Source organism: Globicephala melas, chromosome 6, assembly GCF_963455315.2.
Source record: "Globicephala melas chromosome 6, mGloMel1.2, whole genome shotgun sequence".
Taxonomy (NCBI): domain Eukaryota; kingdom Metazoa; phylum Chordata; class Mammalia; order Artiodactyla; family Delphinidae; genus Globicephala; species Globicephala melas.
The window spans coordinates 13549676-13571247 of NC_083319.1; the positions used below are offsets into that span (position 1 = coordinate 13549676).

The 21572-nt window shown below is 49.6% G+C and overlaps 1 protein-coding gene across 6 annotated transcripts in view; it reads left to right on the forward strand.

Annotated features, from left to right (window-relative positions):
• Nucleotides 1-1309: 1309 nt before the first annotated feature.
• The window catches only part of GGTA1 (glycoprotein alpha-galactosyltransferase 1 (inactive)), a 70269-nt gene continuing 50006 nt past the window's right edge, over nt 1310-21572 (forward strand). For 2 of the 6 annotated variants that reach the window (XM_030858792.3, XM_030858796.3), the window contains exon 1: nt 7593-7938. The gene's annotated coding sequence lies outside the window, so the exon portion shown is untranslated. Of the gene's footprint in view, nt 1325-7592; nt 7939-21572 lie in introns of those variants that run through there. The other 4 variants (XM_030858799.2, XM_060300524.1, XM_060300526.2 and 1 more) reach the window with 3 other exon arrangements.

A 21572-nucleotide genomic window follows, 5' to 3' on the forward strand; every position in this document is an offset into this window, starting at 1 on the left:
TTTATGCCAAAGTGGCATTTATTTTTTCTTTCTTTCTTTTTTTTTTTTTGGCGGTACTCGGGCCTCTCACTGTTGTGGCCTCTCCCTTGTGGAGCACAGGCTCCGGACGCGCAGGCTCGGCGGCCATGGCTCACGGGTCCAGCCGCTCCGCGGCATGTGAGATCTTCCCGGACCGGGGCACGAACCCGTGTCCCCTGCATCGGCAGGCGGACTCTCAACCACTGCGCCATTAGGGAAGCCCCGAAGTGGCATATTCTTGTGGGTGGCATATTCTGATTACCTTAACTAACTTCCTTCCTCCCTTCCTTCCTTCCTTCCTTCCTTCTTCCCTTCCCTCTTTCCTTTCTGGCTCCTGCTTTCTCCTTCCTTCCCTTGTGACCTTATTTTTCAGTGACTGTGACAGCACTGGTGGGACTATCCCTTCAGAGACAACCTCCATCATGCCACCCTCCCTTCCCAGGGATACTCCAGAGGCTCCCTTCTCAGGAAAGTGTTAAAGGCGAATCCCTGGTCCTCCCCTTCCAAGCTCCTCTGCTTCAGCCCCTCAGCCCCAGGCTGGTGGCCCCGTGGCCCCCAGGGTGGACCTCGCCTGTCCCGTCCTCTGACCTTTGCACGAGCCGCTCTCCTCCCAGCTGCCGTCCGGCATCCCCGCTTCCTCCTCTGTGCTCAATCACCTACTTCTCCTGACTAGCTCAACCACTTCTGGAAACTGCTTTAAAACGTTTCCCCACTCTAGCCCTGGGAGTTTCCCCTCCTGTCTGGGGCTGGGCAGCAGTTGAGAGAATTAGGAATGAAACCCAGCTCTGAAAAGTTCTACTTAGTGATTTTGAGGCAGCCGCTCCCGCATCTGAATCTCATTTCCTCATCTGTAAGCGGAGCGCTGTGACTGGCCACCTCCTGGGGCGCCAGGGCCCTGGGTGTCTCTGGATCTGAGGAAGCTTCGCATTTCCTGGAGCCGGGATTCCTGTGGGAAGGGCTCACCAGACTCTGTGGACCCTGGTCCTCCCCGCCAGACCACCCTCGCTGATAGGCTCTTCCCCACAAAAACCTCAACGAGGCAATTTTCCTTCCACCGAGAACCTTCTGGATTCACATTCCAAACCCTGCCTGCCAGAGGTCACCTCACCTCAGTGTTTCTGACACGGAGAATCTGAGGGAGAAAGGGACCTTGGCAAGAGGGGAGGCCAGGGTGACAGCAGGGAGGTTTGCTGACCGTGTGGATGAGGCAGCGTATGAAGACCCTAGTGAAGTGTCCTTCGTCTATCTGGGCACCCATCTCTCCACTCAGTCAGCACGTGCCCATCACACGTGTCTTGTGTGCCAGGTATGTGCTGGGGGTACGATGTCACAGGATAGATGTGGCCAGGGACGGATGCAGCCAAATGGAAAGTTCTGTCCATACAGTGATGTTAAGTGACACGAAGGGGACACCTGGGAACCCTGACCCCGTGGCATTTCACTCAGGACCTTAACCAGGTGTGAAAATTGCAGAAGAAGATGTGTCTTTTCCTGTTTATTTGCAGGGGTTCCTTGTAGACTCTGGATACCAATCCTTTTCTGTTTTCTACGTTGCAAACATCTCCCAGTCTCTGGTTTGCCCATTCATTCATTGTGGTATCTTTCCTGTATGTTTTGTATTTTAATATAGTCACGTATCCATATTATTCTTTAAGGTCAGCACACTGTGTGTGTGTGTGTGTGTGTGTTTAAATAAACTCTTACCTATCTGAGGTAATAATGATACTTTCCTCTGAAAGTTTTAAAGTTTCTCTTTTCTTTCAGATCAGTTACCCATTTGTCAGGTGGCGGGGTGTGTGTGTGTGTGTGTGTGTGTGTGTGTGTGTGTGTGTGTTAGGAATCTGATTTTATTTTACTTTTTGTATGGATAGCCAGTTGCTCAGAAACACTTTTTAAAATTGTGATAAAATTTGTAGAACATAAAATTCACATTTAAATGGGTAAGCCACGTTTACGTGCACAGGTCAGTGGTATTGAATGCATTCACCGTGTTGTGCCAGCCTCACTACTATCTAGTTCCAGAGTCCAGGAGGAGACCATGTATCCATTCAGCAGTCACTCCCACTCTCCCTCCCCAGCTCCTGGCAACCTCTTATTTGCTTTCTGTCTCTGTGAGTTTGCCTCTTTTGGGTATTTCCTATAAACTGAGTCATACAATACATGGCCTTTTGTGTCTGACTTCTTTCACTCAGCATAATGTTTTCAAGGTTCATCCATGTGGTAGTGTGAATCAGTATTTCATTCCTTTTTATGCCGAATAATACTCCATTGCATGGATGTACCACGTTTTATTTATCCAGTCATTGCTTGAAGGACACTTGGGTTGTTTCCACTTTTCTGCTACTGTAAGTAGCAATGCTATGAACATTCCTGTACAAATTTTTGTTTGCACACCTGTTTCCAATTCTTTTGGGTCCAGCAACACTTTCTGAAGTCTGTTCTTCCCCTGCTGATCTGCAGTCCCACTTCTGGTCGACACTGAGTTTCCACATGTGTGTGGGTCTCTTTCTATGCTCCTTATTCTGTCCCCGTGGTCCAAAAATCCATCCTGGCACCAACCCTACACTGTTAGAGTGATGCTGAAGCTTTCCAGCACATACTTATGGCTCTTTTTCCTCCCACCTAGAGACCTTTGCACATGGCTCTGCTTGGGTCACTCTCCCTCAAGTCTTCATCTAGCCAACTCCTCCTTCTCCTGGCCTCAGGGTCCTGTGCACCCTGCGTTTATCCCTCAGAGCCCTGATCACAATGGTCCTGAAATCATTGATTGGGTGGGTCTTGGTTTAATGTCTGGGCTGCAGACTCCTCCAGGGCTATAATGCTGTCTCGCTTGTTTACCTGGATGTCCTCAGCTTGAAGAACAGGGGCTGACAGATAGTAGGGTCCCAATAAGTATTTGTTAAAAGGATGAAGGAGGTAAGGGAGGAAGGTCTTCTGGCCCCAGAGCACTTTGGTCATACCTAGAGAGAAGGTTGAACGAAATTACTTAAATTGCCTGTGCCTCGGCTTTCTTCCCTGGAAAATGGGGATGTGATTAGGGTGTGCAGAGGATGAAGTGAGCTCAGGTGTGTTCGAGGCGCCTGGAGCAAAGCCTAGCAAGTGATCAGAGCTACCTGCGTTTACCTGCCCCGCACTTTGCCTCCGTGAACTCCTCGAACTCCGGTGATGGTCCTGTAGGCTCTAAAGCCTTTTCTCTAACAGTTGTCCCATTTTGATTTTGCCCCTCCCATGAACTAGTCATCTTATTCCCGTTCAGTATATGATGCAAAGGAGTCTGAGACGGGAAGAATGACTCATCTAAGGCCTTAAACCTAGAAGCCCTGATCCCAAAGCTAACGTATGTAATCTTGAAGCTGTTTGCCAGCTCAGCGATCCAGTCGCTGGAACTGCCAGTTAGATTTTGAGAACTATATATAGCTCCTCCCAAAACAAAACAAGACCAAACAACAACAACAGCAACAACAAAAAACCCTTCCAGATCCATAGTATTGACTTAAATTATTTTTATTTTATTGTTACTGAAATAGGTATAAACCTGAAATTAAGCAGGAAGTCCTCATGCTCAGAGCTCTATAAACAAACCATAAAACCAAAACAAAATTTCTACGTAGATACAAACACAACCTCAAAACCAATAAGATCCAAACTAACAGCATTAAATTAATGTGACTGATGATGTGTTGCTGAAATCAAATCTCTTGCATCAAGTTTAATGGTAGCAGAGTGATGTTTTTACATGTCTCATCTCCTGTGTCATCATCTTTTTTTTTCTTAACATCTTCATTGGAGTATAAATGCTTTACATTGTTGTGTTAGTTGCTGCTGTATAACAAAGTGAATCAGTTATACGTATACATATATCCCCATATCCCCGCCCTCTTGCATCTCCCTCCCACCCTCCCTATCCCACCCCTCTAGGTGGTCACGAAGCACCAAGCTGATCTCCCTGTGCTATGCAGCTGCTTCCCACTAGCTATCTATTTTACATTTGGTAGTGTATATATGTCCATACCACTCTCTCACTTCCACTTCATCCCAGCTTACCCTTCCCCCTCCCCGTGTCCTCAAGTCCATTCTCTATGTCCGTGTCTTTATTCCTGTCCTGCCCCTAGGTTCTTCAGAACAATTTTTTCGTTTTTTTTTAAGGAACAAGGATGTATTGTATAGCATGGGGAATTACAGCCTTTTTTTTTTTTTAACATCTTTATTGGAGTATAATTGCTTTACAATGGTGTGTTAGCTTCTGCTCTATAACAAAGTGAATCAACTATACATATACATATATCCCCATATCCCCTCCCTCTTGCATCTCCCTCCCACCCTCCCTATCCCACCCCTCTAGGTGGTCACAAAGCACGGAGCTGATCTCCCTGTGCTATGCGGCTGCTTCCCACTAGCTATCTATTTTACATTTGGTAGTGTATATATGTCCATGCCATTCTCTCACTTCGTCCCAGCTTACCCTTCCCCCTCCCCGTGTCCTCAAGTCCATTCTCTACATCTGCATCTTTATTCCTGTCCTAGGTTCTTCAGAACCTTTTTTTTTTTAGATTCCATATATATGTGTTAGCATATGGTATTTGTTTTTCTCTTTCTGACTTACTTCACTCTGTATGACAGTCTCTAGGTCCATCCACCTCACTACAAATATCTCAATTTCATTTCTTTTTATGGCTGAGTAATATTCCATTGTATATATGTGCCACATCTTCTTTATTCATTCGTCTGTCGATGGACACTTAGGTTGCTTCCATGTCCTGGCTATTGTAAATAGAGCTCCAATGAACACTGAGGTACATGACTCTTTTTGAATTATGGTTTTCTCAGGGTATATGCCCAATAGTGGGATTGCTGGGTCATATGGTAGTTCTATTGTTAGTTTTCTAAGGAACCTCAAACTGTTCTCCATAGTGGCTGTATCAATATACATTCCCACCAACAGTGCAAGAAGTTTCCCTTTTCTCCACACCATCTCCAGCATTTATAGTTTGCAGATTTTTTGATGATGGCCATTCTGACCAGTGTGAGGTGGTACCTCATTTTAGTTTTGATTTGCATTTCTCTAATGATCAGTGATGTTGAGCATCCTTTCATGTGTTTGTTGGCAACCTGTATATCTTCTTCGGAGAAATGTCTATTTACGTCTTCTGCCCATTTTTGGATTGGGTTGTTTGTTTTTTTGATACTGAGCTGCATGAGCTGCTTGTATATTTTGGAGATTAAACCTTCGTCAGTTGCTTCGTTGGCAAATATTTTCTCCCATTCTGAGGGTTGTCTTTTTGTCTTGTTTATGGTTTCCTCTGCTGTGCAAAAGATTTTAAGTTTCATTAGGTCCCATTTGTTTATTTTGGTTTTTATTTCCATTCCTCTAGGAGGTGGATCAAAAAGGATTGTGCTGTGATTTATGTCATAGAGTGTTGTGCCTAAGTTTTCCTCTAAGAGTCTTATAGTGTCTGGCCTTACATTTAGGTCTTTAATCCATTTTGAGTTTATTTTTGTGCATGGTGTTAGGGAGTGTTCTAATTTCATTCTTTTACACGTAGCTGTCCAGTTTTCCCAGCACTGCTTATTGAAGAGGTTGTCTTTTCTCCACTGTATATTCTTGCCTCCTTTATCAAAGATAAGTTGACCATATGTGCATAGTTTTATCTCTGGGCTTTCTATCCTGTTCCATTGATCTATATTTCTGTTTTTGTGTCAGTACCGAACTCTTTTGATTACTGTAGCTTTGTAGTATAGTGTGAAGTCAGGGAGCCTGATTCCTCCAGCTCCGTTTTTCTTTTTCAAGATTGCTTTGGCTATTCAGGGTCTTCTGTGTTTCCATACAAATTGTGAAATTTTTTGTTCTAGTTCTGTGAAAAATGCCAGTGGTAGTTTGATAGGGATTGCATTGAATCTGTAGATTGCTTTGGGTACTGGAGTCATTTTCACAATGTTGATTCTTCCAATCCAAGAACATGGTATATCTCTCCATCTGTTTGTATCATCTTTAATTTCTTTCATCAGTGTCTTATAGTTTTCTGCATACGGGTCTTTTGTCTCCTTAGGTAGGTTTATTCCTAGGTATTTTATTCTTTTTGTTGCAGTGGTAAATGGGAGTGTTTCCTTAATTTCTCTTTCAGATTTTTCATCATTAGTGTATAGGAATGCAAGAGATTTCTGTGCATTAATTTTGTATCCTGCTACTTTACCAAATTCATTGATTAGCTCTAGTAGTTTTCTGGTAGCATCTTTAAGATTAGAATTACTGTCATAGTTTCCTTTTAAAAAAAAACAAACAAACTCATTTATTATCCAGTTTGATGGGCTGAGCAATTTAAACAATCCATTCTCAAATGCAATAATGAAAATTGGGAAATAATACACTTGGTATGACATCACTCATTGTATATTTACAGTGATACTCACCACGAATGAACTATTACAAGTGCCTTCTCCAAAGACAATCATGGAGCATTTTATGCTTTTGCAAAGTATTTATTGTACTGATTGCCATGGAACTCCTCCTTCCTGAGCCACTGTGTGGGGTTGATGATTCAATTCTCCCACTGTTTACTCCACTGCGCCCATCAGGAAACTTTGTTCTCCCAAGCTCCAAGACCTCACCTGGCCCCCTGCAGCCTCTGTGTATCCTTCAAGTATTCATTCAGGCCTCTGTTCTTTTCTCATTAGCACGAAACAATTAAAATTATACACCACACCCAGGCTCTGTGCCATTTTCATGGTGTCAAATTATAGTTCCAATGCATTAAAATACTTGAGAAGCTAATTTCTTAGTCTCTGAAATTGAAGTTCAATGGCAGATGATCCTGGCAAAAGAAAATGTTGAGTTTTGCACCAGCAAAATAGATGGTCTGGGAGCCCAAGAAGTGAGGTGACTGTCGTGGTTACCAGTGTAGGACTAAATGAACCGGATGTACCTGCATCAACTCACCAGAGTGAATGGTTGTCATACAGGCCACAGAAGCACAAACTCTGAAATAGATTTTTTTTTTCTTTAGTTTCCTTCTAAAATAATTCTAGTAGAGAACCCCAGGGCGTGTATAGAGTTCTGTTTGAGAAACTCTGGGCCCAAAGACCACTAAGTCTGCGAACAAACCCGGGCAGGGGCCGCGCTAGGTGCCCAGTGACCAGCCCCTCCAGTCGGGAGCTCAGGACTTGGAGGACTTGGGTCGGGGGGAGCTCAGAACTTGGCGGGGGGGTGGGGGGGCTCCAGCGAGAGCAGCTCCAGCCCGCAGGCCTGTCGCTGTCTACCTCTGCGCCCTTCCTTCCCCAGGAAACAAATGGTAGATCAGACCTCCCAGGCTCTCCGCTCCCGCCGTGTTTGGCGGGGCGCCAGGGCACCGGGGCCCCTTCCTGCGGTAAGGGGAGACAGACCCCACCCTCCGATGCTCCGGGTCCCCGCCACCCCTCCCCCACCCCTCCCCCACCACGTGCAGGCCCGGGAAGGCAAAGAGGCCCAGCCACCATCACCAGGGATTTTCTTTTCTTTTTTTGCTGGTTTCAGGCTTTTTTCTGCCTGAGTGAAAATGAAACAAACACCCCCTGCGCCTCCCCGCCACCAGACACACACGCACACCGGCAGTCGTGCACTCGTGCGCCCGGCCTCCCAGCCGCCGTGTCCGGGGCGGGACCCTCTCTGCACAAACAGCCGCGGGCCGGGCCGAGCGGGGAGCGCGCCGCCCGCTGCCCAGCGCCCGCCCGCTTCCTCGCGCCCCTGCCCGCCGCGCGCTTCCCGCCGCCCCGGAGGAGCGCCCGGCTGCCGGCCGGCCCGAGCGCAGGCGGCACACCCCGCCCCGGCACGCCCCGCCGGGCTCGGGCAGAGGCAGCGCGCCGACTGTTCGGGCAGCCGAGGACGACGCCGGGGCCGGGAGCCGAGGCGCAGGTCAGCCCCGAGCGCGCCCAGCTTCTGCGGATCAGGTGGGTCCCGCGGGGCGCCGCCCGAGCCCCCAGAGGCCGCGAGCCGAGCCCGGCCTGGCCCTGGGCGGCGGGCGCCGAGTGAGGGAGGCGCGGGGAGAGGACGGGCCACCGCGCTGGCCCTGCCCTGTTGCTGCCCTGCCTGTGTCCCCGCTTTTGTTCTTGTCGCTACCACTGCGCCCTACTCCGACCCCGTTTCTGTCCCCGCCTCTGCCCAGCCTTCCAGACTCGGGCCAGAAGGGCCGCGGGGTGGGCTTCCCACGGGGTTCGCGAGGTGGAGGCGGGAGAGGGCAGGCTCAGGGGGCGCGGAGCTGGACCACCGAGGAAGTCTCGAAAGGAGAGAGGGTTCTGCCCCCGTGTATGGAGCAGGGTGGGGGAAGGGCTCCATCGCCCAGGACCAGATGGGAAGAGGATGCCTCCGGGAAGGGGGAGCCTGGGAGGGTGAAGTGAGGGGCGCAGGAACCCCCGAGAGCCGGGGCACGGAGCGGGAGAGGTCGGGGAGCTCAGAGAGCCGAGGAGCAACCCAACACCCAGCACCGGGAAAGTTTCAAACGTTGTAACTTTGGCAGCTACCAGGCCTGCTGCATCGGGGTGATGGGAGGCGAAGCCCTTCAGGTCTTCAGACCACCACGTTCCCACTCAAAGGGACACCACTCCGCGTTTGAAAATGGCAGAAAAACAGCTAAACAGAATGATTGCACAAACTCTTGAAAGGCGTCCAAGAAACAGTAAAGTGGAAAAAAATGTCAGCGCGCGAAGAGAGAAAGCAGAGCGACTTGAGATTCCCCAATCTTCCCGCGGGCCAGGGAGGGAGGGAGGGAGGGAGGGAGGCGCGGAGGCTGTCGGCGAGCTCGCTCCTCCCCCAGGAGAGACCCGAGACCCCGGCGGCTGCGTTTGTAGCTCTGCTTGTGGTTTGCGCTCCTTCTGGCCGCTGAGCAGGCCTTGCTGCCTCCTTCATTTACTTAGAAATAGGTGGGTCTCAGGGGGCAGGAAGTACGGGGTGAGGGTGGGGGGAGCCCTGGCCTCGCTGCCTCCTAGCCGGGAAACCCTTTCCCAGGGAGAGCCTCAGTTTCCATAACTACGAAATAGAGATACTGCAGTGAGTAAAGAAATGCCAAGTGCCAAGGGGCTGTGTATGTGCGTGTGTGTGGGCGCGCGTGTGTACGTAGGGGAAGGATGTGGATGGTCTGTTGTACTTCTGCGCTTCTTTGGCTAAACTCAGCACTTTTTACCTTGCTCGGAGTTAATTCTGGGTGTACCTTGCCTCCCCTACCAGGCTGGGGGGCAGGTGCAGTTTCCCAGTTATTGTTACATGTAACAGGTACGCAATGACTGAATAAGACAGAGCTGAAAAAGTCCCTAGGGTTTACCCGGTCAGGGAGATTTAAAACTCTGCCCCAGAGAAGACTAGGGTCCTCGCTCAAGGGGCACCATGGTGGGGGAGGGGAGCCTAGGCGGCAGGGCTCTGGTCCTTACCTTCCCTCTTTCAGGCAGAACCGGTTCAGTTCTGCCTTTGCCTCTTCTATATATTAGGAAACCCCAGAGGCTGTTTTTGGTATCAGATTCTTCAGATCCAGTCTGATCTGGCCATCTTTGGTGGAGGAACTAAGTCTAGAGGTGCGCACAGTGATTTGGGCAAGATCCGCCAGTGGCCAGGCCTGGCCAGGAAACCTGTCTCCTTAGTCCTAGGTCAGCAATGCCTTTTCCTGGCCCTGGTGGCTCTGAGCCACCGGCTCACCTCTGAGCACCAACCAGCCTAGACCCTAACTCCAGGGCCCCAGGGCCGCCTCCCTACCCTTGAGGGAGAAGAAGCCCAGGAGTCTCATCCTCTGAGCTTTTCCAGGCCTTCAGTGGGCCTTTCACATGCAAGTTGGTTTCACAGGCTGAGGCCAAAAGAATTAGGTTCCCCAGAAACTAGTCAGCACACTGCCCCTTTCTTAGCCCAGCCCAACAGGTATCATCGACCTCCTTTATAGTTGGGGAGATGAAGGTGCAGAGAGGTCAAGTAACCCGCTCGTGGGCACTCAACTCCTAAATTGCAGCCGGGATTTGAAAGCAGCTCTGTCTGGCTCTAAGGCTTCTGCTCTTTGCATTACATCATCTCTCATGATGGCTAGAGAACAGCTAATGGACAGATGTCATTGAGATGGGGGCAAGGGTGAGGGGAGAATGGCCGAAAGGGGGGCTGGGTTAAGGGGGAGGCTGGACATTAATATAGGTGCATTCACAGCGTAAATATAATTATTGATATATTTGAACTGTGTTTTCTGCCCTGTACATTGTCTTTATTTTAGCTTTTATTTTCTAGACACTTTAGAATTATTTTCTTTTCCTAATTTTTAACTGAAGTATAATTTCCATATGATAAAATCCACAGATGGTAAGTATTGGGTTCAACAAGTTTTGAAAGCTGTTTGCACCTATGTAACCACCACCCAAAATGAGATATGAAATATTTGCATCATCTTAGAAAGTTCCCATTTCCAGTGAATTTTCCTTCTGCCTTTCCAAGCAACCATTTTCTGATCTTCCTCACCATTGATTAATTTTGCCTGCTCCTGGACCTCACATAAATGGAATCATACTGTGTGTCTCTTTCACGTCTGGCTTATTTCACTCAACGTGATGTTTGTTAAATTCACCTGTGTTATTGTGTATATGAGTAGTTTGTTCCTTTTCAGTGCTGAGTTGTATTCCATTTTATGGATATACCATCATTTGCGTATTTATTCTCCTGTTGATGAATATTTGGGTTATTTCCAATCTGGGCTAGTCTTTCTTTCTTTCTTTCTTTTTTATTTTTGGCTGCATCGGGTCTTTGTTGCTGCGTGCAGGCTTTCTCTAGTTTTGCCGAGCAGGGACTACTCTTCATTGAGGTACACAGCCTTCTCACTGCAGTGTCTTCTCTTGTTGCGGAGCATGGGCTCTAGACACGTGGGCTCAGTAGTCGTAGCGCACAGGCTTAGTTGCTCCGCAGCATGTGGGATCTTCCCGGACCAGGGATCAAACCCGTGTCCCCTGCATTGGCAGGTGGATTCTTAACCACTGCGCCACCAGGGAAGTCCCTGGACTATTATTTCTGGTAGAAATCTTTTGTGGTCATTTGCTATCACTTAGAAGTGAAATTGTCGGGTCATAGAGTGTACCATTTTACATCCCCACAGCGATGTATACGACGTAATTATTCCACATCCTTGACAATATTTGGTATTGTCTGTCTTTTAAGTTTTTTTTAAACGTTTTTTTTTTGCAGTACATGGGCCTCTCACTGTTGTGGCCTCTCCCGTTGCGGAGCACAGGCTCCGGACGCACAGGCTCAGGGGCCATGGCTCACAGGCCCAGCCGCTCCGCGGCATGTGGGATCTTCCCAGACCGGGGCACGAACCCGTGTTCCCTGCATCAGCAGGCAGACTCTCAACCACTGCGCCACCAGGGAAGCCCTGTCTTTTTTATTTTAGCCATTTTAGTGCCTGGATAATGGTGTCTTATACTTTCTGTTTTTTGGGTTTTTTTTTTTTGCGGTACATTGGCCTCTCACTGTTGTGGTCTCTCCCGTTGTGGAGCACAGGCTCCGGACGCGCAGGCCCAGCGGCCATGGCTCACGGGCCCAGCCGCAACGCGGCATGTGGGATCCTCGCAGACCCGGGCACGAACCCGTGTCCCCTGCATCGGCAGACGGACTCTCAACAACTGCGCGACCAGGGAAGCCCCTATACCTTCTGCATTTATGATGGAATTATAAGAGTTCTTGAGGAACACAACATGATCGGGGCAAAGAATATGAAACAAGATGGTGGTGTGGAGGCCACTGTGAGCCATGACTCCAGAGGGAAGGAACCAAATGGTGGCTGGAATTGTGACCTTAGGAATAGGAATTTACGAGCTCGGGAGAGCTCTCTATGTATCAACTGAGATTTAAAGATCTGGTCCTTGTGCTCTATAAATACACAAGCTGACTCATGCTCATGGCTTTAAATGCTACCTGTATAGCAATCATCTTTACCTCCAGTTCAGATCTCTGTTGTAGGCTCCCAAGTCACATGTTTTTCTTGTGTTTTTTGGCTTTTTTTTTTGTGGTATGCTGGCCTCTCACTGTTGTGGTCTCTCCCGTTGCGGAGCACAGGCTCCGGACGCGCAGGCTCAGCGGCCATGGCTCACGGGCCCAGCCGCTCCGCGGCATGTGGGATCCTCCCGGACCGGGGCACGAACCTGTGTCCCCTGCATCGGCAGGCGGACTCTCAACCACTGTGCCACCAGGGAAGCCCCCCAAGTCACGTGTTTAACTGCCCTTTGGGTATCTCTTCTTGGATGTCTCAAAGGCACTGCAGACTGGACAAATCCAGAACAGAATTCATTATCTCCTGTCGGCTTTTTGTCGTGGGTCATTGGATGGTGCCACTAGCTGAAAGAATATGGAAAGAGGAATGCCTGAGGTTGGGCAGGGAGATACAGAATTTAGTTCCAAGCTAAATGGTGTGGAGCAGTCAAGGAAGATAAAGACTGGGTTGCACTGGGCAATTAGGAGCTCACTGAAATATACTGCGAGTGGTTTTGGTGGAGTGGAGGGCAGGTAAGCTAGATTGCTGGTAGGTGAGAGAGAAAGAACTGGAGATGGTGAGTAGAGTCAACTCTTTGAAGAAGTTTGTTTGAGAAAGTCAGAGGAGGGATTGAGCTATGGTTGGAGGAAGACAGGGTGAAGAAAAGGATTTTAGGATGGAAAAGATACGTGAGATATAGGCTCAGGGGAAGGATTTAGTCCAGGAGAGGGAAGGAATGGCCAATACAGCAAGGTGCTGGGAGGAGTAGGAGGGAGTGGGGAGGGTTGGCTTTGAAAAAAGATGGAGAAGCTTCATCAACTACAAAATTCTCTGTTGACTCTCCATGTGGACAACTCCTAATCATGACGTGTGAGGTTCTTCACCACCTGCTTCCGTCTCATCTCATATATATAGTGTATATCAGTTAGCTTTTGCTGCATAACAAACATCCCCCCCCAACGCGTAGTTTATGACCACAAAGGTTTATTTATTACTCACACTACACGTCAGCTGGAGGGCAGTTGCAACTGCATGGTTTTGTAGATCTGCTCTGGGTGCCAGCCAGCCAGAATATCTGCTCCCTGTATCTTCTCCTCCCAGGACCCAGGCTGAAGCTGCTGCTTCTACCTGTTACATGTTATTTTATGGTGAGAGCTGGAGGAAGAAAGAGATGATGTGATGCTTCTTAAAGTCTCTGAACTGGCTCATGATCACTTCTACCCATACTCCTTTGGTCATAGCCAGTCATATGACCAAGTCCAAAGTCAGTGGGACGGAGATATATGTCCTCTACCTGTTGGCCTGGAGTGGATACTTGGGAACAGCAATCCACATATATTTGTTAGAAACTCCTTCACACAGGTCCCCGCCTATCTTTGTCTCTCCAAACTAATCCCCATCACACTGCTCTTTGGTACCATTGTTCCCCTTTCCTGAAGCATGGCAATGGCCTTTCAAGTCTCTATATCCCTCTATCTAGGCATCATCACCCCCGCCCCCGCCCCTGACCCAGCTGCCCCTGCTGAGTTGGTGTGCAGCTCTTTCAACCCGGACCCTGCTGCTGTGTGCTCCCTGTTCTCTGCTCCAGACTCGCACCCTCCCGCACACCCTCTCCCTGCAGCCCAAGTCCTCTTTCTAGACACCAAATTGATTGGCATTTTCCATCTTTCCAAGGCTCCCCTCTGCTCTCAGGATAAAGCACATATCCCTTTAGGTGACATCCAAGGTCTTTGAAATTCTCATCCCTCACCACCCCACCCCTTGGAACTTCTGCTCCAGCCTGAGGGAATGACTGCAATTCCTGAACCCCGCTCTGGGCTTTTCCCCATGCTGCTCCCTCTGCTTAGAACACCCTCCCCGCCTCCCCTGCAAGCCCACTCACAGACTCCTACTCATCCTTCAAGAGCCCCACAAACCTACTCACAGAATCCCACTCATCCTTCAAGACCCAGCTTAACCATCACCCTCTCTGAGATGGCAGTCTCTTCCTCCTGCCCCCCATGAACTAGGCATTCCCTTTCCTCCCGCCAGGTCTCTGGGCATCCTGCAGTACACACCCCAGATACATTCTGTCGCATGTCATCATTCCTCTCCTCCTCAACTATAAGCTGCTGGAGCACACTGTGCACATGACCACAGTGCTCTTTACCTGGCCCACGCTGCTGGCTAAGAGTGGCCTGTGGAGGCCCACTGCCTGAGTTTGCACCCTAATGCCTGTCAGACCTGGGGCAAAATACCTCCCCTCTCAGCCTGGGCTGAAAGGTCTGCTGATAAAAGCTTCACCCTCAGTCCTGCGAGACGGAGGCCATGTAGGCCAGTCTGGGAAAACAAAAAGTAACGTACAGGGCTTCCCTGGTGGCGCAGTGGTTGAGAGTCCGCCTGCCGATGCAGGGGACACGGGTTCGTGCCCCGGTCCGGGAAGATCCCACATGCCGCGGAGCGGCTGGGCCCGTGAGCCATGGCCGCTGAGCCTGCGCGTCCGGAGCCTGTGCTCCGCAACGGGAGAGGCCACAACAGTGAGAGGCCCGCGTACCGCAAAAAAAAAAAAAAAAAAAAAGTACATTTGGACTGTGGACTGAAGGCAAAGGGGTCATCATTTAGTATACTTAACTCAATTATTTATAAAAGTCCTTGCAGGAACTTCCCTGGCAGTCCAGTAGTTAAGACTTTGCCTTCCAAAGCAGGGGGTGCGGGTTCGATCCCTGGTCGGGGAGCTAAGATTCCACATGCCTCACGGCCAAAAAACCAAAACATAAAACAGAAGCAATAAGAAGAAGAAGAAAAAAAAAAAGAAGCAATACTGTAACAGATTCAATAAAGATTTTGAAAATGGTCCACATCAAAAAAATCTAAATAAATAAATAAAGTCCTTGCAGTTCTAAAAAGGGGAAGTAAAAATATGTCATCGAAATCTCCAGCCAAGGAACTAATCTGCTTACCTTGTCTCAACGCTGGCGTGGAGGCCACAGTCCTCAGCTGCCTACGGTCAGGCTGTGGCTCTTGCCAGGACTTGGGCTCTGCCCTTATTGCCAAACAGAGTCTCTAAAGGAGAGGTGGCGAGGGCAGCAGGGTGGAGACCCGAGGCAGTGTGCTTACGTTTTGTGTCCCAGGGGAAACCGCACCCAGGCGTTCTCCAGGGAGCTGGTGTAGGGCCTGTCTTTCCTGCAGTGCCTGTCTCAGGCCGTGTGTGGTGGGCAGATGTGAAGGGCAGGCGAAAGCGTGGAGCTGCTGCTTGGGCCAGGTCCTAACTGGAGAGTGAGTGATCTGAGACAGAAGGAGCACATCCGGGAAGGCAGAGGGGGAAAGGATTTCTAGAAGGATGTGGTCAAGAGGGTTGCATGGCTGAGAGGATGGATAGAGGATTGGGCCCTGGAAGAGGTCGTCTGCCTATGGGTTGATCGCAAGAGCCTGGAGGGAACGGAAAAATACTGTAGAGTTGTTCTTACCAGAGGTCCCTACACTAGTGGACAGTTAGACAAGTGAGATCGTATATCCACCTTGCTTGAGGCTCACAGAAGCCCTGTGAAGTCGGCAAAGCAGGAGTTATTCCCCCCATTTTACATGTGGGGAAACTGAGGCTTAGAGTTTTGATCTTTTGGCCAAAGTCTCTCAAGAACGAAGTGGCAGAACTGAGGCATGAAAGCCCAGTCTTGACTCCACACCTGATTTGGCTTGGAGACTCTGGTGGGCTGCGGGCAGGGGGAGTGAAGGTGATTCTGAAGGGGGGCCAGGGTGCTGGGGCACAGATCCATGCCCAGCCCAGCTGAGGGCTCCTGCCTGGCTCAGCCCAAAATTAGCCAGAGAGAGTGAAAAGTAGCAGCTGGAAGAGGTTGGAGAGAGAGAGGTAAGGTCTTGTAATTAGTTTTATTTATTTGGCTGTGCTGGGTTTTAGTTGTGGCATGCAGACTCTTAGTTGCGGCGTGCGAACTCTTAGCTGCGGCATGTGTGTGGGATCTAGTTCCCCGACCAGGGATCGAACCCGGGCGCCCTCCACTGGGAGCGTGGAGTCTGGACCACCAGGGAAGTCCCTTATGATTAAGGGACTTATATTAAGTTCTTAATAAAAGTTTCAAACTCCTTCCCAGTCTGGGTGTTCTTATCTTCTGTAGACTTGCTTCACGTGCCCTGGACTTGGCCCCATGGGGGGGTGGGAGGGACACTAAAAGGAGCTTTGGGCTGAAGGTGAGTTCGTCTCGCCCCACTGAAGCTGGTGCTGCCAGCAGCAGGAGCTGTCGGAGCCTCAGCTTCTCTGTCAACAAAACGATACGAGGCTATGATCTGGCCGACTTCTCTCTGAGCAATACCTGCTGTTAAACAAAACGCGGACAAGTCCAAACCAACAGGAAGTGAACATTCAAACTAAAAATGTTCAAGGGAGAAGCAGCTGCTTTGGGCAGAGGGATCAAGTTTTGAGCCCCCATTTGTGAGTTCGGGTACCAGGAACTGGTTCTAAAAGTTACACCTCTTGCCAAGACTCATGCTTTGAATCACATATTCATTCAACATTCACTGAGCTGCCGGCACTTCATTGACTCATTGTTAAAGCATCCAGAATTTATTGAGCGTCTGCTACGTGCCCTGCGAGACACCTGAGAGTAGCAGTGAGTAGAGAGGTACCATCCCTGCCCGTGCAGAGGTAGAATTTAGCTTGGGAGACAGTCATTCAACAGCCAAGTGCACAGAGAGAGCCAAGAAGGAGAAGTACGGGGTGGAGGGTCACAGGGGCCTGTAGCTGTCGGGGCAAGTAGTCAGGAAGGGCTTCCCTGAGGAAGTGACCTTCAAACTGCAGCCTGCAGGGGTTAGGGGCTGAAGAGGGAAGAGTATTTCAGGCACAGGGAGGAGGCTCTGAGAAGCAATCATCCTGATCTTCCCCATGGCCGTTCCAGAATCCAGATGGCCCTGGTGTCTGGAGCGACACCGAGGAGGGAGCGAGCCTGGGGCAATGGGTCAGCTGCCCAGCGGGGTGAGGTTGTGTTTGGTAGCATCTGCAGGCAGAAGCGCAGCTGTCCTTTCTCCTCCGTCAGGGAAACCACGAGTCCTCAAGCGGCCGGCCAGCTGTCTCCGAGAGGAACTTGCCTGGCATCTGTGGGGAACGACACGACACTTTGCAAAATCAAGGGCGGGGTTTTCTCTAAGGGGAATATGGCTCCCGGAGAGCAGGGACTGGGTCTCTCGGTTGATCGATGGTTGTTTGTAGATTGGTATTTTTATGGCAAACTCTTATTTTCATATGTTAACCAGAGCTGTGCAGAGGAAGGGGGAATTAATATTCTCATGTGCAAACTGAGTGCTTAGGAATTCATTCCCTGGCATGAAAAGGCTTAGTAAACGTTTGCGGCTGGTATATTAGGAAGCACCTGAGAAGAGGCGCCGGTCAGGAGTCCTGGCTGCAGGCAGCCGAGGGAGCTTACGGCTCACCGGGGCAGAGGAGGCACGCGTTGGAAGCATTTTTTGTTGTTGCTCACAGTATCCCTGGGGAAGCTGGAAAAGCAAGTTGCGCAGAACCAGTAGAGGTTGGACAACAGACCACACAGTTAGGCTCTCCCAACAGGAGCTAATTGTAGCTTTCGCTGCCACTGGAGCTGCTGTAACATTTCACTGGCATCTGAACCTTAGCGCTGCTTCCTTATGATGCAAAGCTGACCAGGCCTGGGTCACTCTCCTGCATTCCAGGTGCAGATGAATGACCAGGGGGAGTGTTCGGTTCGTTCTGCTCTGGTGGTGGAAGAGGGTTCCTGACGCTGAGAAGTCACAAAATCCTCCAAAGTCACCAGAGATAGGGGGTCCAGTAGTGTCACAGAATCCTACAGGTCTAAGGAGAGTCACAGGACCACGGCTATGGGAGGGAAAAGTGTTCTGGGGAACTTCCAGAGGGGCAGCCTGGCCTTAGTCAAGTTATTGAACCCCTGAACCTCAACATTCTCGTGTGTAAATGGGTTGGTGTGGATTTAAGAGAGAACCTGTGTGTCTAGTGCCTGACATGGTGCTTGTTATCATTATTATTGGTAGAAGTAATAGTAACGTCACTCCGCCGTTATCAGAAGAGTTATGTTCTCGAAGGAAGAAACCCAACATACGAAAATCTAGAGGAATTCAGAAGTGACCGCACACTTGTACGCAAACAGATTCTCTGCAGGGTGTTCCTTTAAATTTTTACCTCCCCAGTATACTTAGGATAGGATTTAACTTATCAAAACTAAACCAGAGGAATGAATGCATCACCCTCTTACAGAACCTTGTTAAATACTGTTGAAGAGAGCAGTTCTTTTGCAGGAATTGACAGATCTGTTTAGACCTCCCAGACTCGCTTCCTCGCTGTGGAAGCCTTAAGAAAGGAAGAGGGAAGTTCATGGCCACAGGACTGTAGCCACCGCCCTCACACACAGCCCCAGGAGGGTTGGGCTGCACCACCATACACTCTCCCCAGAAAAACAGACTCCCACAAACACAGAAGGCCTGGATTAGAGCTGGAGGCCATGGTATGCTGGTAAATGTTTCATGATCAGTTGAAAAATGAAAGCCCAGGGACTTCCCTGGTGGTGGAGTGGTTAGGACTCTACGCTTCCACTGCAGGGGGCACAGGTTTGATCCCTGCAAGCCACATGGCCAGGCCAAAAAAAAAAAAAGAAAGCCCTGATACATGGTATTTGCCAATTCCCATAGTATAGATATTTCCACTGTGACCAGTTTCAAGCTGCTACTGGAGGAGCTGGGAGCATCTGCTGTAGAGTGTTTTCCACTGTGTCTAGATACAGCAGACATAAATAACCTCAAGGGTGTAGCATGTAGTAAAACAATTAGGACGTGATAAGGTTTTTTGTTGTTTTTTTTTACATCTTTATTGGAGTAGAATTGCTTTACAATGGTGTGTTAGTTTCTGCTTTACAACAAAGTGAATCAGTTATACATATACATATGTTCCCATATCTCTTCCCTCTTGCGTCTCCCTCCCACCCTCCCTATCCCATCCCTCTAGGTGGTCACAAAGCCCCGAGCTGATCTCCCTGTGCTATAAGGCTGTTTCCCACTAGCTATCTGTTTCACGTTTGTAGTGTATATATGTCCATGACACTCTCTCGCTTTGTCACAGCTTACCCTTCCCCCTCCCCATATCCTCAAGTCCATTCTCTAGTAGGTCTGTGTCTTTATTCCTGTCTTACCCCTAGGTTCTTCATGACATTTTTTTTTCTTAGATTCCATATATATGTGTTAGCATACGGTATTTGTCTTTCTCTTTCTGATTTAGGATGTGATGAATTTTGATGATTACCTTTTTTTTTTTTTTTTGCGGTACGCGGGCCTCTCACTGTTGTGGCCTCTCCCATTGCGGAGCACAGGCTCCGGACACGCAGGCTCAGCGGCCATGGCTCACGGGCCTAGCCGCTCCGCGGCATGTGGGATCCTCCCGGACCGGGGCACGAACCTGCGTCCCCTGCATTGGCAGGCGGACTCTCAACCACTGCGCCACCAGGGAAGCCCCTGATGATTACCTTTTATCTTACTGTAATTCACTTAGTTGTGAGTTTATAGAATTTAATTTTTAATAATGGCTGTTTAACAACTTGCTCGCCAAGTTCCTGAAAATTTAACAACTGGCTCTTGCAAGCCAGCATGAGCCAGCTCCAGGATGCTACTGGCTTGGGAGGTCCTTGGGGACTCCAGAGGGCCCAGTGAAAATAGGCCATCCCCCCAAACAGCAGTTTCCCCTACCCTCAGGCAGTCTCTAACATGCCAGCCTCTTTATTGGCTTTATTACCCTTTTCCCCACCTGAAATTATGTCTTTAATGACTTGTTAATTATAATTATTGATTTTGTATATTTGTTTACCAACTAGAATGTGAGCTCTGTGAGAACAGAAGACTTTCCTGGGTGGTTCGTTGCCAAATCCCCAGTGCTTAGAACACTGCGTGCATGTAGTTGACCCTCAATAACCATGGATCAACTGCACGAGCAGAGACAGGGCTAGGACCCTTCGAGGGTTCAAATCCTGCCTCTGCTATGAAGTGCATCTTTCTTTTTTTTTAATTGAAGTATAGTTGATTTACAATTGTGTTAGTTTCAGGTGTACAGCAAAGTGATTCAGATATATATATATATATACACACACGTTCTTTTTTCCTTATAAGTTGTTGAAAGATATTGCATATAGTTCCCTGTGCTATTCAGCAGGTCCTTGTCAGTTATCTGTTTTACATACAGCAGTGTGTATATGTTAATCCCCAAAGGGTGCATGTTTCCTTGAGCCTCTTCATCTGTAAAAGAAAAGAGTTTGAGCAGAGACCCCTAGGGTTCCCTTCAGGAATAAAAAGTCTCTGTACCTGACAAAGGCGTCCCTTCCCCACAGTGCAGCCAAACAGGGATTCTCAACTGAGCATCCTCAGGGGTAAAAGCCAGCGCACTGGTTGTTAGGACCGTCGGTTTTATTCTTTTCCTCCGAGGACAGCGTTCAACACTGAGTGCAGCATGGCTTCCCTTGAGCTGCCGTGACGGGCCCCATCCAGCTGTGCAGAGAGAGCGCCAGGCCCTGCCTGTTCCGGGGCAGCAGATATTTTGAGGCCTGTGGCATTTGCAGCTGGGTGAAATGCTCTAGGGTGAAGGAGGGAAGTCTTCCTGGGTGAGTCGTTCCAGCAGGATGGGCGCCCACAGCTCCACCTGGAACACAGAGCCCACTGGAGCCAAGTGGGGGCAGCCCTAGGAGGGAGGCAGGACAGGGACCCTACGTGTCTCTTGCATCATGCTTTGCATCTTAGGACAGTGAGGTAAAAGACCGATCCTTTCCTTCTTCCTTTCTTTCTGGTCTCCCGTGGACCGGTCCTTTGGTAAAATACCGTAAACGGGAATTCCTCTCAATTTCTGTCCCTCCTCGTGGAGGAACAAACAGCATCTGTCCGCAGCCCCGCTTTGAGACTCACAGCAGCTGGTGGAAACAGGTGTTGGAGTCTCCTCCCTTTGCAGGTGAGAACACTGAGCCAGGCGGGGCTCAGGACCCTCCCTGGGTCCCTGAGGAGTGGAGGGAGATGGTGAGGCCCACACCTCCATGTCCCCAGGGGAGAGGCCACCAGCGCTGTCCGAGGGAGTCATCCTCATCCCTTCTCGAGGCTGAGATGACTGAATCCAGCCTCCTCTTCCCTGGGAGGTTTCAGGCAGAAGTAGGAACAGATAAACCCAATCCGCATCTTCTTCTGCATCTCATTGCCCTCCTCCACAAGGTCGTCCCCCTCCAGGGCAAGGTGGAGATGGTCCGGGACCCTCCCTCTACTACTGACTCAGTGCAGCTGGAGGCCTTCTCTGGTGCCCAGCAGCCCCAGGGAGCAGCCGATGCCCCCAGTCCATCTGCTTTGGGGCAGCATCGTAGGTTTTTCTTCCTTTCCCTGCATAGGTCCCTTTTCCTATGGTGTTTGGCCCACACTGAGATTCAGATTTGCTTTCCCTGAGGGATGGGGCTTGGGCGTGGACTGCCACTGCCAGGCAAGTAGGGCTGCCTGGGTTCTGCCTGCCCTTCTACAGTCAGCAAACTGGGAAGGGGAGTGATTCAGAAACCAGAGATATCATCAAACAGGAACAACTCACACTTACTGGGCACTTACTCCAGACGCTGT